General features: G+C 38.3%; 1 long non-coding RNA gene across 1 annotated transcript; it reads right to left on the bottom strand.

The window, feature by feature from the left end:
• Nucleotides 1-6939: 6939 nt before the first annotated feature.
• On the bottom strand, nt 6940-16051 carry LOC139827437 (uncharacterized). The gene is made up of 2 exons (XR_011737975.1): nt 15982-16051; nt 6940-7057 (listed from the first exon to the last, which is right to left on the bottom strand). It is a non-coding gene; the product is annotated as an uncharacterized lncRNA (long non-coding RNA).
• Between the last annotated feature and the right edge of the window lie 1238 nt (nt 16052-17289).

The raw sequence follows: 17289 nt of genomic DNA, 5'->3' as shown, positions 1-17289 counted from the left end.
GTGTGAGGCATAAACTTCTTGGGTTTTACGGAGCTGCGATTTATACTTTCAGTTCTGTTTCTCTCTGTTGCATTTCATCTTAATCTTATAAAAGACGAGCTGGGTTTTATTAATCTGCATCAGCGTTCATTGGACATTAAACCTACGAAGATCCCTACAGGGTTTTAATTGTAGCTGAATTGCCAACAATAATTGGGCCTCCGGCTAACCGGGGAGAGCAGCCCACCCTGGCTGCCGGGCACAGCCACGAGCCGCAGCGCCAGCCCCGATAGCCCACTTTGTCAGCCGCCCGAAGGGAAGTTGTCAAGTCTGGGACCCTGCTGCTTTATTCCTATAACTATGTTTTAGAAACACCTCACAAGTGGAATTGTGGTTGCCTCATCCAGAAAATGTGGAAAGGATTAATGTGGCATGTAAAACAAATCACTCCTGAGCTCAGCTGAGAAAGTGGGTATTAAAAGCACTCCAGTCAAAAGAGCTTTAGTGAAAGGGTCATGGTGATATACAGTCAGCACATGTTGGGCTGGTAAAGCTGCAGGGTGTTTGGAAATGGTAATGGTCCATGGGTGTAAATTCTTTCAAGACCTCTTAAAGGCACATGTGTTTCTTGAGCATGTTCTCCAAACAAGGACCTGTTATAGGTTAGATTCACTGGAGCTTTTAAACTTTATTGATTGGTTTGTGATATTCCAGGTTTGCTTACTGGGTTGTTGTGTTGTTTTTTTTTTCTTTAATGCCGTTGATAAACACAGGAAAAGATCCTGGTTTAATCTAAATCTTATGAATCTATAAACTATGTGGTATGTAGCTTTATTGTAACATATCTCAGAATGTGTTGTTTCTTTGTGCCAGCAATTGCTGGCTTCACAAGAGTTAAGGGTCTATCAACATTTCTTTTATGAACACAGGTTGGTTAAAGCATCTTTAGTTTTGAGGTTAAAAAGGTCAAACCCTTAACTTTGACATAACATTTAGTGTGCCTTTATATATGTTTGTAACTTTTGTAACATAATATTTCCTAAAGTTATTAAAAAGATGGCTCATGGCAGCTTTTCTTGTAAAGCTGAGAGACTTACAGTGCTTAGCGAAAGCTTTATTTTACAAGTTGCACTGTTCCTTGTTCTTTTTTTCATTAGGAGTTTCACTGTGATTTAGCATAAAGAATAAAAAACCAGTGATAACATATATGTACCATGTAGCCCTTTTCTACCCAGGGAATCACCACCACAAGATGGAAATGTCCAGGAAGGGTTTTTGAGCAACAAGTCACCTTGACTTCCATCAGAAATGTGAGGGTTCAGTAATTTTGTAAATTAGGCCTTCTGTGCAGGGATCGCTTCACTTACACTTGAAATGGAGCCATTTCTGAGAAGCATGTGTCAGGTGTTGAGCAGAATGCAGCCACATCTTTCTACAGACTGAGTGGCTGAGAAGTGGAACTGAAAAAAATATTGTACCTAGTTGCTACAGTACTTGCCATGATATAATTAGAATCACGAGTAATCACTTCCAACACACATCATTCAGCTGAGAAGACATCCCTGCAGCAAGCGGCCTGCATTTGATTCTAGGGAAGCCTATTGCAGCTGTGGTGCAAAAGCCAATATTTTTGAATTTGGCCAGCAGAATACTGTTTTGGTGAGGTACACTGGAGATTAGCCTTATTTCTGAATGTATTTGTTTTTATACAAGGTCACTGTTAATTATTTTGTGTAGTCATTCAACCTTTGTTCACTGCAACATACTTAAAAGAAGCAGCACAGATTGCAGTTACATGATGTGTCAGGAAAAAACATTTGTTCTTAATAATTATATTTAATTGAAATAATATTTAAAAAAACTGGGGAGTTGTTTTCTCACAAACCCACAGGACTGTTATGAACAGGGACCGTGATTAGACGATCAAAACCCTACTTAGTCAAGTTAAAATAAATAAATAAAATAACATATGACCTTGGAAAAGTTTGGGTTCTATGTAGGTTCTGGTTCAGTGCCTCTGGCTTTGGCTCCAGCTACAACCATGACTACAAATATTTTTTCACAGGCTTCAGCGATGACACCATTTGTTACTTTTACTTAGTACAGCACTAGTGAAAGTCAAGATCAATCATTCTCCTGCAACATTTCCACCATGCAATGAAGTTCCAACCATAAAGCAAAGGGATACATGGTAGATATGATGTCACTGTCTGGCATCTTTATGGACATCAGAAAGCTTTGGGAATGCTGAACTTCAAAATTAAGTTTCCTGTCCTCTTCAGGAAGGTAAAATGTGATGTGCCTGTAACCGATCTTGAAACAAATGTCCTGTAGCTACTTCAGTAAACAGCCGAGATAACTGGCCAAGACACCTTTCAATGTTTTGAGAAGAGACACACAATCTAAAAAGACCAAGGCAAAAATAAAAAGGTTAATATAAGACACGAGTTGTTGTAATGTCTTGTTCCACGCTGCAATAATGTGCGGGAAACTGGACAACACTGTAATCTGTAAACCAAATTATTGGTGTTCTGCGCAAACATTTTAAAACCCAAACACCTGCAAGGAGCAGCCACATTCTCTGAACAGAAGACTAGTCCTTCTTCTTTTTTTTTTTTTTAACCTGTGGAAAAAAATAAAATAGGTTTAGGAAATGTTTTTCTTTAAGCTTGCTAAGCTACAGGACATGAGCACATGAACAAAGGCAATTTTTTTTTCCAACAGTATACAGTTGCTCTGTTAAACCAAGTAGAAGCTTCCTGTACCTAGGAAAAAAGACGCTGCTTACCTTTTGTTTCAACTCTCATTTTATAACAGAATGAATCTTGCTAGGCTTCATATTAAAACCTCAAATCATCTCTTTCACTGAAACACTGAGGTTGTTTTAAATTGCAGTTCTAATGGTACGAGCTTTTAAAGTTAAATTCCTGGCTCTCAAGTTTTGTTTCATTTTGAGAAGATTCTACTCTGTCTCAGAATTAAACGTATAGATTCAGATTCAAAGATACTGATCAATATGTTTATCATCAACTGGAGAATGAACTAGAAGAAAAAAAGGGAATATTGCAGAAGCTCTCATTTTGGTGTTTACTTTTTTCAGTCAATGGGGCCATAATAGTTTGATTTTAATCTAGTGTAATTCATTGAAAACCTCAACTTTCCTCTCTGTTAGAAGATAACCTTGTAAATATCCACTAAAGTAATATAAATAATGAGTAGATTAAATAGGATGCCAGTGGTTTATATCCTGAAGATGATCTCCTTCTTATCCGAAGCCAAATTTTAACTGTGTTATGTCAGTAACCTGAAGGCCTTCAGGTAGTTGCAATTTCTAAGACATTTCACCAGCTAGAAGAGTTAATTTTGACAGAAGAGAAGCCCAGGATAGGAGGCTAATGAGTTCTCTGTGCAGTTTGTTACTCAGCTGTTCCTGTTCTGACCCACCACTCTCAGCCCCCCAAAACTGGTTTAGTGGAGTAGAGAGAGATCTAAAGCATCAAGGTCTTCCTAAAATTGCTCATCCTTTTACTCTTTTGTGGAATTGCCTCAAATGCTAGTAAAGTCTAGCGCTTTGCTATGCTAAGAGGTGTATAAACATTAAGAAAACAAACATCGCATGATTTGAAAAGTAGATAAAATTAAAAACCTTCAAAAATATAGGAGTCAGTGAGCTCACACCTTCCTAAATAAGAAATCAGGTAAGAAGACCAGAAAAAAAGTCACAGGCTTTATTTTCCTCTCAAGCTCCTGTCGAGGGTTAAGATTGCAGGGTGACAATCAAACCCTGGCAGATGTATTGTTAACCTGCTCTCCCCCCCCACTTCCCCCTCCGTCTCCCCCCTTCCCACTCAGGACAGGCGATTGGGAGGGAAAGAAATGCAGAGAGAACAGAGCTGGAAAAATTAAAGATGTTTTACTAATGCTACTAATAAGAATAGAGAAAATAATACAAAATATACAAAACCAATCTTGAAAGTCTCAGCAACTGCAGAGCCAGCACCCAAAGTCCTGGATTAGACTCTGTAGCCAACCGGAGCTGGATTCAGTCTCTCACTAGGCCTCAGTTCACAGGGACAACTGGCAAGGTCCTCTCCTAATGTCGGCCATAAGCAGAAGGGAAAAGGAGAAGGGAAAAGGGAAAAAGGGCCGAGATCCTCGTGATCTCCCACTTTTATATGAAGTATTCACATGAATGGAATGTTATACACAGTTGGTCAGTTTCTTGGTCACTGGTTTCTTGTTGCCCCTCTCACGAGATGTCCATCCGTGCTTACCAATAAGTTTGCATTCCATTGCTAGGTTTACCAAAACATGTGTCTGGTTCTCCAGGAAAATGCAGCTAATATGAAGGCTTTAGCTGACAGGCAAAATTCACTAAAAGAGAAACTTCTTTTTTAACAAAACCAGGACAGCTCCCAATTTAGGAACAAAGTTGTTTCTATCTGTACCTACTGAGTTTCATCCAGCTTGTTCAACAAGGGCAGACCAAGTCAAGGTTGACTTTTTGGCAGGCGTATGAAAAAAACATCAGTGGTACTGAGAAAAAAATTGAGATAATAAAATAAAGCAGTGAACATAACAATAGGGAGGAAAAAGAAGCTGGAGAGAGAATGAAAAAATTATTTAGTAAAAATTATTCAGACTAAATCATTTACATTTGGAAGGTATATATGAAAAAAGAGAAAAACTAATTTCTGCATAATTTCTTTAACAATTATTGAAATGGAATGCTGCAGTAAGGCCTGGTGCTTTTAAAAAAAAAAATAAGCAAACAAAAAACCTCCAGATTCTAGACAAATACAGAAATATTTTACACATTCAATTTCTTTGAATTTTAAATTTAAGTTTTTTGCTGTATATTTCTTCTTCCTTCTTTTTAGTTTTTCCAAGTTAATAGAGGAAGATGTAGGCAAGCCTAGGGAAGCCTTCAGCTGAAAGTAAAAAATATCCTGTATTCACGAAACGGCATGGATTTTCCCCCACAAAGTTGAGCGAAACTTTTTGTCTATTGCAAAAGGTTAAAAAAAGGCAAAGATAAATCCACGTAATCACTCAAGCAGTGAAATGCATAGGTTGACTCACATTTGCTGTTGCTGATGTAGGACTGTTCATGTGTGGGCTGTTTCACAAAGGGCATGGACACCACCTAGCAACCCCATCTAAACCAAAAGAAGAGAAATGTATCTGAGAGGGAGGCAAATGTCCACTTCCTTTGCTCTGTTTCTGCTCGTAAGCTGCCAGTGCTCACTTTCCAAAGAGTTTTCCTGTGCGATCTTTTTCACACTTTCCATGCACTTGCCACATTTTCCCAACAATATCTTCCTCTACATTTCTGCAAGAAGTGCTACACAAAGGGCAATGAGCACACATCACTTTCAAGCAGCCTGATAATATATGTACATATGTCTGTGCGCATGCATGTGTTGAAAACGTTTATGAGAGTCTTCTTGTGGCACTACTGCTTTCTTGTTCACAAGTGCCATACCAACCCCAGGCATAATATCAGAATGAAGTGCTCGCAGTTGAGTTACCTGTATATTCTGCTATCCATACGTTAAATACAAAATGTACTGAAGCAACCTCAAGATGTCATGTTATACCTCCTATTGGCTGTGGATTTTGCCATCGTAAGAAGGAAAAAAAACAACTAGTTAAGAATCTGAAGAGACTAACCAGCCCTGTCTACTAAACAAAGGAGAGCAAATACAGTAGGCAAATGCCCCCACTAACATCTTTAGGCAGCAATTTTCAGGCAAACAAAAGGAAGCACTTTTCTTTACAATGTACAATTAAATCATGGAACTCATTACCACAGGATGCTGCAGAAGCCAAAAGTACAACAGGGTTCAAAAGGGGATTAGACTAATTCGTGAAGGATATGTCTATCAATGGCTATTAAGCGTGGTGCTCCGGATGCACCCCAGCAAAGGAAGTCCCTAACCCACTGCCTACTGGAAGGTGGGAGGCATACTGACTTTATGCAGAGTTTTAATGTTCATATACATAAAAATATTATTTTAATTGAGCACCTTAGAGAATTGTTTAGTTCTCAGACTCACAGTTCTTATTCCTACTTGAATACTTTAATGTTTGCAGTGCTCTTTTTTAGGGGCCATTTTTCAGCAACTTGAACATTATATTAGTCCTTTCGAGACAAAGCAGTAACTTCTTTTAACAGATTTACCTGATGTTATTCATCCAACTTGTAGAAATCTCCCTACCTTTGTAAAGCTGCAACATCAGTTCCCAGAAACCTGGTAAGTATAACTGAAATAAAATGTGATATGTGCACACCTGTACAGCAGATGGCTACGTTAAAAGTGATTAAACTGCATTTCTTTTGGTTTCTTTTAATTTGAACCTTACTCCCTTATGCTTCTACCAAGAAAATGTTAGAGCCAGGACCCCTCTAAGCAACCCAATTTACTGAAGCTGAGGATGCAGCCCTTGATTTTACAAACTGAGGACAGATAATTTTTAAACCTCAAAGAGCACATGCTGTTGCAATGCTCTTAAAGTAACACTTCTTTCCCCATGACCTTCCATTTGAAATGTGTTTGTGTCATCTATATTGCAATTATGTTCTAATGTAAGATACGTATTGAAGTATAACTATCAAGACTGAATCTACCTTGAAAACTCAGACTGAATCAGGTTTATAGCCTAGAGGCAAGTTGTGAATCCCATAAAGCATTGTTTGAGGGACCTGGTTAGTGTTCTGTACACCTGCTTAATGTTGTTTTTTCATAGTCACAAATGTCAAACTGCTCAGTAACGCATTGGGGTTTGAATGACAGCCATGCACTTGAACACCAGTTATGTTTTTTCACTACCAAATTGGACTATAAATGATGAAAAAGAGGTCAGAAAGGAAGTATGGAAGCATACAAATTTGAAAGGGGAAACTGCTAATAGTCATAAACCGTGTGCAATCAAAGGACTGGCAAGTCATTGTGAATTACCTGCTCCATGAATTACTGATCTAACTGCATTATGATATGGAATTTTCTAACTCCTTTCATCTGTGGTGCAATGGCTCCTAACAGCTCCCAGATCAAAAGCAAGAGTGCCAGGAAAACTATGGAAAAAAAGAAAAAACAAAACACAACACTGACTTTCATTATGAGCACTTATTTGTTAAACTTTTCTTAATATGCAGGCTTCATTATTTATTGATTCACTGATTGGATGTACTGTAAGAATGCCACCTGCCAAATTTGAGGAAATAGCACAGAAATGATCAGCAATGTGACACCTCGGTGCAAGTCAAAACTTGTAAGCATGTGCACATAAACACTCATAGCTTGTGCATTTCTCCACAGGTGGTAAAACGCAGAACAAACATTGGGTTCATGTGGTCTCCTTTTTTTGTAATCCAAATCAACCAAAATGCTTTATAAACAATTAGCTACATGTTAGTAATTTTACTGATCGCATAAAGTTAATGGGGCAATTAGTTTGCACATGCCAATAGCACCAACACGAAGACTCAATCTAAGGCTTACATGAACAATGAAGACACAATTGATTTCCACAGGTACCTGTCATACATGACCCAAAACAGAATTCTAAGTTCAAGTTATGACCATAACAATAAAGTTCAAGCCAGCACATATATTAAACAAAACATACAGATAGTTCTTTCAGCTGAGGTTAGAAATTCTTATGGTGTGTACTACAATGCTTAAAAGACATTTCTAATTTGACACTTCTTTTTTAATCTGTTTTCATAGACTGGATGAGAAAAAATGAGGTGAGCTACTGTCACCTGAGCAATTTTGAAACAAACAAACGAATGAATAAATATGTACGTATTTTGACAAATGTCTATTTTGTTTGGTATTTTTCTGCTGGGAAAACTCTGCACAGAGATGAAATTGTGAATTTGCTTTGTCTTTGCTTATACATCCCATATTTACAGTTATGATCTTAGGTGGAAAGTATTCGATATGTTCACACTGAAATAGTGATGCAGCTGTCAGTTTATTCCTTATGATAGACACTGAAAAGCATTTATTCACTGTGCAGACTGTCATCATGATGAAACAAAGACCAGCAGTATCACCTCACTGGTAGATCAGCCTAGAAAAGAGAATTTCTCTCTGGTAGAAAGAAGTGATTGTAATTTTTTTCCTGAATAATTCATATTTTTGTACAGGAAAGAAAACCTCCAAAGAAAGCTACTGCAGAAGAGTCTATCTGAGGGCCAGTGCCCCCCCCATTTCATGTTTTACTACCCCCCCGGCTGCCCCCCTTCCAAGGTAGAGACCTGGTAGCAGTGTAGGGAACCTGGAGAAGAAGCTACCTGGGGAGTCGAGAGCCAGGGGAGCCCAGGCTGGCACAGGACCAGGAGCTCTGGCTTCCCGGAGAGCCTGCCTGTCTGCTTTCCATCGAAACCTTCAATGGAATCAACATGTTCCTGTGAAGTGTTTCAATTTTGTAAAATCAGCGTTTTCCAACAGAGAAGTGTTCCACTGGAAATTTTTCGACCAGCTTTAATAATCAGGGTATCTTTAACATCTCACACAGAGGTGGAGCTGAAGGACATTAAATTCCCATCTGAGAGACTGTGAGCCAAATGCTCTCCTTGCCTGCAGCCTCAGCTGCAGCCATGGTCTTCACTTGAGCTGCCTGTGACAGTGGGCTGGTGGCTCACCATGAGTGTCACCATCAGACAGCACAGAAGAACTCCAAAGCATGACCAAAATGATCAAAGGGCTGGCACCACATAGTTGATGTGGCCAAATGTGGGGCCACAGCAATGACCATTTGTGAAACTCTTGGGAAAAGCTGGTATTTTTTGAAATGTGCCTTCTTCAGGAGGTTGATTCATAAACTTGACAAAAAGGTATGGATTTTATTTATACAAAGATTCCATTCAAGAAAAATTTTAGGAAAAGATCAACAAGAATATCCAGCAAAACACAGAAAATTACAGTTATCAGTCAAACCACTGGCTAGAAACCTCTATTGGTGATCACACCTTTCTGTGTAACATACATTTTTAGTGAGAGATTTCAGGAGCTTGTTCTATTAAGATGAGTGAAAAGTTAGCTAGAGAAAGGCCTACAAATATAGGATAAATCACAGTAAATAATTATTCGATCAGTATTTTAAAGTGAATCTCGATGACAGGAAACTGGTGCTTGATAGGGATTTTTGCAGTAAGTCTAACAGACCCAAATATGTTTCTTTACTGCAAGAAATAGGTAAGAGAAAGATAAATGATATCTTTAGGTAGCTGGTGTTGGAACTCAAAGAGACAATGCAGAAATTATTGTCAGCAAGTGTTAAACAATCAAACTACATGATGGCAATCAGATCAAACCAGCTCTTTAAATTCTATTTTGTGACTCATTTTTATGGACTAGATTTCAAATTACTGGTGTCCTTCAATTTCAGTTCTGTGCAGCTGTAACATTAAGGAGCAAGAAAGAGTCAGCTCACAGCAAGTCATGCAATAGACCAGGTCTTCTAGGGTGCAATTTCTCTTAGTCTAAAATCAGCCAATTAAATCTCAGGAAGAAAGTGCCTATTTCACTCTGTTAACCATAAGAGGAGGCTATGGTGACAAGCTCGGGATAAACATCTACAATTATTTAAGCTAGGTGACATGAAGCCAACCTAACTTTCCTTCAAGGTAACTTTTCATGGAAAAAATTACTAGTTAAACTTGGTTGTAGATGACTAGCGTTTAGGTTGATTTTAAATTTTGCAAGAACAAGTTTTACTAAACAGCATAGTGACATCTGTTCTTTAAGATCTTGTCATGATAGAGGAATTTTTAAACAGACCAGATTCTGAGGCTCAGTAAATATTTTACTAAGTGACCTCAAATTTAGGATTTAAGTATTAGGAGTCTCACTCATGTCAACCCTTACAGCAGCAAGGCAAAGGAAAAGCAGAAATTGAAAAAGCATGAAGGAAAAGGAAGAGACACATATACCACACACACACACACACACCAAAACAACAACAACAAAAAAGCAGCCAAAAGTCCAGAATAAAAAGAGAAACAGAAACAATCTACAGAATTAGCAATCCTTTTTTGTGACATAGAAAAACATGTTTAAACATCAGCAGATAAGCTTTCTATCATTACAGGAGGTGGCCTTGAAACAAAAGCCCAAATTTAGAAAGCTGTGCAGCTGGGGAAGCTGAGCCGGAGCTGTGCTTTGCATCTGGCACAGCCCTGGTTGCAGGGTTGTGCCGAGCCCCCAGACACAAACACTCCCCTTTGTCGCAGCAGGGCCACTGGTTGCCTGGCCCAGCTCCAGCCCAGCACCACCTTTTTCAAGTGGTTCTCATCCTGCAGACACATAGTCACTTGTATGTTGGAAGCCATATATCACATGCACATGTAAAGTCGCTTTCTATCCTGCACATTTTGGGAGTTTAAATTATTTAAAATTTCATGAAATTATACATTCTATTCCAAATTTTTCAGCTGATGCCTTCTGGCTAACCCCACCCCCAGCACAAAGCAGGAGGTTTTTTTAATATATAAAGAACGAAAAGTGTACTTGGGTACTGCTTGGTGAAAGAGGGGAACACCACGTGCAGTTAGCTATAGATTAATACTGGTGGCCCCTGCTGTCCCTGCCGCACAGTAAAAGAGGTTACGGGTCCATGCATTTTGAGAAGTATACTGGTACCAGACAGAGAACATGCAAATATACATGTACAGTCAACGCATAAGTACCTATATATATTCATACATAAATATGTGTATACATATCACCTAAGGTGTGAGGACCTTGGGAAATATCCCAGGGCATATACACTTGAATTATATTTGAGTGTGTTTGTGTATATATGGGAAAGTGGGTAAGCACAGCTGTACACATGTGCTCCTCATGGGCCAGCATGCCTTGTATTTCTGCTGCTTTGGATTGGTTACCTCAGTGCCCAAGTCTACAATAATGGATGTCACCCTTGCGGGTAACATTTTGTTATAAATCTAAGCATGCAAATATTTGTGTCAAAGCTGTCTACGCGTGCAACCAGTTGAGAAGCTGAAATGCCTTCAAGTAATGTAGCAACTGTTTTCATTTTCTCTCAAATGGTGTTTTGGTTATTTTCGAACCTCTGCCTTTTCTTATTGTCTTTATTCTGCTCTAAAGCTTTACTGCCTTTCTCTTCTTTGCCTAAGTTCTGGGCAGTGAGAAGAATGTGTAGGAGCCATCTCCAAATTTTAATACAAAGACAGCTAAAAGACAGCTAAAATTCCAGTCTGTATCAAAACAGTCCATTGCAGAACTGCTCAGCATTTCTTTTGTCTACACAAGCCCTTTCAGAGAAGCCATAATGCAGCCCTAAGAAGCTACCAGTGATCTTTTAACAAATACTTTTCTTCTAATGTGGCAAGGGCTTTGAAATTTAAGTTATAGATGTGACAGAAGGATTGTATTCAAGTTTGTCCTATAGTTCTTGATGCAGTGTAGCTGGGTATGGAGGCCATGTCTGTGCACTCCTCCAGTGCACTTAGTTGGTAGTTGCCTGGGTGGCCCAGGGCCTTCCCAGCAGACGTGAGAACAATGGGCTGATGGGGGACTATGGACAGGCCGGAGAGACAGTGGTTGACTGAACTTTCTGGCCACCTTCACTACAAAATACTTCCAGGGACACTCCAGGAGCAAATTTTCGAGAGTCCTGAGAGACCCTCAGGCAGGTCCCACTGTGCCTAGAGGAAGAGACAGGCACTACTGGTACACTTCAATAACACATTAACACCCTAACTGGAGAACCTGGACACTGAGGAGGCTCCCTCAGGCAATTCTTTCAGCAGAAGTGACCGAACTGTATATTAACAAGATACTTGTAAATAGTAGAAAGTGCAGCTGCAGAAATGGTTACGTAGGACGATCTTTTGTAGGTAGTTAAAGTAATTAGGAGATGTTTTGCAAGTATTTTATGATAGCCAACACCAATGGATTATGGACATACTGGAGTAGTCACGTGGAATCACAGCCCTTACAGTTTGGGAGGTCTCACCTGATCCAGCTAAAGACGTCATTGCAAGAGACCTTGCAATGCAGACTACAGTCACAATCTAGACAGTGACCAATCATCCTGTTTGAGAGATTTGGTTCCCCACGTGAGTATTACTCTGTACAAATAGGCCAAAATCTCTGGGTTTTTTGGTTGGGTGGTTTTTGCCTTTTTTTTTTTTTTCCCTAAAAAAAGTGCACTGGAGGAGTGCACAGGCATGGCCTCCATACCCAGCTACACTGCATCAAGAACTATAGGACAAACTTGAATTCAATCCTTTTTTTTTTTTCCTAAAAAAAAAATCCATACATCAAATACAACACTACCTAAATGTAGAAAATCTAGAAAAAAAAAAAAGACATGGAAAAGGGAAGTTTCTGCTAAGCATCCATCTACATGAAGCAACAACAGGAAAATGTGGACTATGCTGGAATTCAAGGAAAACAAACACAAAATTGGCAGGACTCAAAAGTAAGTCCACCTGTCTAAAGACAACTGCAACTGTAAACACTTTGGAGAACTAGTTACCACCCACATTGAAGAGGACTGAAGGAACCAAGATTAACTCATCAAAACAGACCTGACCCTGACTTCCCCCATCCTAACACTCCCCTTGCTTACTCTGTCGTAATCCACTTACCAGTTTTTCTGAAGTCAGTGGCCCAAAAGGGCACCTGACCAGGGCCTCCTCAGGTTAACTCTTTTTACACAAACACAAAGGAATAATATCAACAATAATAATAACAACAATACTAGTAATCAGTCTTTCTTAACAGGAATCAGTAGCAATCAGTTACCTGAATGTTCATTTGAGATTTTTGTTCTGCAAGATAAGGGAGCTTGTGCAGAATAGACGAGCATCAAGGAAGAATTCTCTTCTTCCTTTTACTGCTATACATTTGAAGCAACTCTGAGGAATTAAACCAAGTTTACAGATTCTAAAATGTGGTAAGAATTTATCCCATATCATATATAGTAACAGACTATTTAACAAACTGAAATTAAGAGGACCTGGAGCAAATAAACAAATATAAGTAAATCACTGTCCTTAAGTGAACATCAGTAGTTAAAGAAAGGGTCCTCTATGAGGCTGTAGGCAGGGATATACATTCATCAGTCCTTGTGGAGTGATGGGCCAAATTGTATTTAGCCACATCAGCAGCAATGACTCACATAAAGAACAGCAGAAGCAATAAAATTCATATGGCTGGCTTTCGTACATGTAAAGGTTTCTTGTACCACGTGGCATATATTCAGTTTGTAGGAATAAATATATTAACTATGTTTTTCTAACTGAAAACATTTTCCACATGCAAACAGACTTAAAAGCACTTTTATAAAGGAGATGCAATAATCAGATTTTTAACTTTGACTTTAAATTCAAAACAGAACTTGAAGTAAGTCTTTGGGGATGTTCCTCTTTTTGAAGGAATGCACAGTTCTTGTTACCTACTTCAAGCAATGAATGGCAACACTCAGTCACAAAAACGCAACAGAACTCCTTGGGAGTGGGAGAAGGCTATATAAAACACATTTAAACACCAAGATCATAATAGCCAGTAAGATGTGGAAAAGACTGACACAAAAACAGATTTGAAATTTTAAATAATATCCTCAAATCTTTGCTTGTCAAGCATTCCTTGTTTCCAAATAAACAAATCATGTCAATTCCTGTTCTCCAGCTACACACAAATGGAATAATTATTACTGAAAATAACTTCTCTCAGAAATACAGAATCAGTTATTTTTGCAAAAGATGTGGCCAACAATGGCAACATGCAACATGAGCTCTTTGTTAAAGAAGATAGCATACAATAATGGCTAAACTGCCATCAGATAGCAAAAGAAAATATCAGTTGTTCATCAGTGCTGTTACCATGATTTTTATTTGAGTGTGTGCATTGGGCCCACATGAGCATGGGAGCCAGGCAAACAGCACAAGGAAGGAATGAGAAGGAATGAAGCAAAGAGCCCTGGTGACGACCTGCACAGCACATTTCATTCTCTGGAAGATGCCCATGCAGACCCATCTATGAATCACCTCTCATTTTCTTTTTGTAGGTTTAGCTTACATCTTTCTGCCTTTGCTGAGATGCAGGAATTTTCAGGAGAAATTAACCTCTGCTCATACATAGGTAGTGTAAAAAATGCAGAGCATGCTTTGAAGAACAACAGATGTTAGGGAAGTAGTTACTACTGCTAGAGTAGTAGTTCCCACTTGTAAGTAACATTTTGTTCTTCTTTGATGTGGTCTGTGTATATCCCCTGCCACAGAAGCCTAGCAAGCAATAAAATGCCAACAGAGGTAGGTCCAGGAACTATAATAAGACAGTACAGGTACAAACTGAAAGAAGGTAAATGAAATATTTTCCATCACTAGACTGTCTGGACTGGCGCCATAAAAAGAATAACTGCCTAGAATGCCAAGAGACCTTGGTATATCTTATCTAGGAAAACAGGATGAAAGAAAAAGCAGCAAACACATCAAGGACCTTAGTATTGAGCTACCAACCTAAGAGTGCCAAGATGCAATGATTTCCCTCTCTCTTCTCTTTGCACTGCCACAGTCTTGTGCTATTGAGTTTCTTTGGCACTGGTATAAACCATCTCGCACCAGTAGCACTGAGAAGAACCTCTCCTGTTCCTGTATAAGAACAGGAGAAGCATGTTGGGATATTTGTCACACAATATCCTTCTTACATTACGTCTTTAAACAGTTGTTGAGTTGGAGTTTCTACCTTCATGTTTCATATTCTTTGCTGGACTCTTCTCTCCTGAATTAACTACTCACATTTTTAGCATGTGTAAAGTTTTGGTATTCTATGACAATGAATCCCACAGACTGATGGTAAAATGAAGTGTTACTTTCTTCACTGATTCAACACAGTCAAAATGTTACATCATTTATTCTGCCTTCTCTGGCGGACAATCATTAAAAGTGCATACCTGCTCACTGGACTCTAAGATTGTTCCAGTTACACGTTGACAGTTTTTATTACAGTAGGACACTCAGAAGTGCTACGGACCTTGTGATTTCTATTTCTTGCATCCCTTTCCAAAGAATTCTAATATGAGTGAGAAAAATGTTACACAGGCTTTTCATAACACAATAGAATACAGAATGTTATTATATTCTCTATTGTTTGTAAAATCAGCATTAAAATAGTTTTTGCATCTTTGCTGTGCTATAACTCAAACAAACTATTGTTACAGCAGTGGGTTGTTTTGTTGGTGTTGGTTGTTTGGGTTTTTTTTCACTTTTTATTTTTGGACCATTATTAAATGTAGGTAACAAGCCACAGGAAAAATTCCAGCTAATGTTTCCTTAATGTAATTATTTATCTTGACTTTTGAGACACTTCTTTTCAAAACCCTCCTGAACTGCACTGCCCTTAAGTGCACAAAACAGACACCCTGAATGAATGCATAACTGGGGTATAGTGAAAATTAAAATAAAGCAAATGCCCCTTGGGAATACATTCATATCACAAATACCCTAAAAGCTGGAACTGGTTGATCTGTAGCAACGTCAAAGACACAATGTTTCAGAAACAAATGATGAGTCAGCTGGAAAAGGTTGAGAGATTTGGTTCAGAGAAGCCCATTTATTATATAATGAAATATTTCCGTAACATCCCATATTTGATATCCCATAAGAACACCAGTTACAGGCTGAGCTAATAATACCACCTATTATTGAAACTGCAATAACATATCCCAGTATCTGACCCTCTCGCCAGCTGCTTATAAGCTTGTAAATCTTTAACCATTTGGGGCTGTAATTTTCCATTATTTCTGTTTTCCTATGACCCATTTTTTGAGTTTTTTTCAAACTGACAAAATGCTATGTTTCTTTCCAAGAAAAGCTCTTGGGAGGAAAAATGTTGTTTTGTTCCTGTGAAATAAGGCCTGATGAACTCTTGTTGAGAATCTCTTTGACATTCATGCTTTGAAATAAGAACACAAAATTTGGGCTATAGGGAAGTTTTGAGGAATCTTTTTGCAACTCACATTGAAGTATTTTATAATAGATCCATCGATTGTTTTGAACTTCCAGAACCAGTTCCTGATACTTGCAAATGTTTGAAAGAGCACAACCCATTAAAAATAAATAAATAAATAAATAAAATAAAATAAAATAAAATAAAATAAAATAAAATAAAATAAAATAAAATAAAAATAAAATAAAATAAAATAAAATAAAATAAAATAAAATAAAATAAAATAAAATAAGTCTTCTTTCCCTTATGGAAAACAAAAAATATATACGGAATAAATTCTAGATGGTAAAACACTCACCTGCAAATGATTTAATAACAAAAGGAAGAAGTACTGGTTCACTTTTCATCATCTCTACAATAAAAATGGAAATATGTTTGGTCACATGTCACATACAATATGCTTCATGGGTATGTTTCTTAGCCTTGTATGCTATACGCTGTGGAAGACAGGCATTTTCACTGTTGCTCTGACCTCTCAAATTTACTGCATTTTCACTGACTAGACGTTTTCAGCCCTTTTCCTAAGCTGGCAATTAAAGTCTCATTTGCAGCTGTGCTTGTGAAGCTGTAGCTTCCATTTTATCAGTTTTGAAAGCCTGGGATTTATTTGATCTGTGGAACTGTAAAATTCTGCTTTTGAGAATATAAAAAGTACATAAAATATCAAAAACATAAGAAATACCTACTGTCCCTGGGCAAAAAACTATTCCCCCATAGCAAGATGATGAACATGAGCAGCAAACATAAAGAAAGGAAGAGGAAGAAAAGCAATAGTAGTTTGTCCTTTTCTGGAAAGTCTGGCTTGCTGGCTCTGAGTGCATGGAATGAGCTGCAGAGGAAAACGAAACTAGAGAATATGTAAAGCTGGGAGATGAGATCATCCCCCCAAAAACAATCCTTCAAATTCATAGACACTTCTGGATTCATGAGGTGAGAATAACCAGCACTGAGGGCTGTAAAATTCATTTGTAGCATTTGAATTTGTTAACATGCATTTGCAAACTGTCTCCTCCTAGAAGGGGGAGCAAGAGATGCCCTGGAAACCAAGGACGGAGAAATGTAACTGTTTAAAAAATGCTTCTGAAAATAAGAGTGACAATAGCTTGAATCCAGACAGCCTCTTTACTAACAGTCTACACCAATTCAATCAAGTGTTACAGCTACCTTTTAAGTTTTCATCAGCATACTATTTTGCAACAGCCTGATCCTGCAAATTATGTACCTTCCCAGGTGCATAATTATTCACACATGGAGCCCAGTGAAAACAATGGGTGTCAGTGCATGAATAACTACCTGGAGGGCTGAGAGTCCTCAAATT

Source organism: Patagioenas fasciata, chromosome 2, assembly GCF_037038585.1.
Source record: "Patagioenas fasciata isolate bPatFas1 chromosome 2, bPatFas1.hap1, whole genome shotgun sequence".
NCBI lineage: Eukaryota > Metazoa > Chordata > Aves > Columbiformes > Columbidae > Patagioenas > Patagioenas fasciata.
The sequence above is the reverse complement of the archived record's forward strand: the minus strand, read 5'-3'. Positions and strand labels throughout refer to the sequence as shown.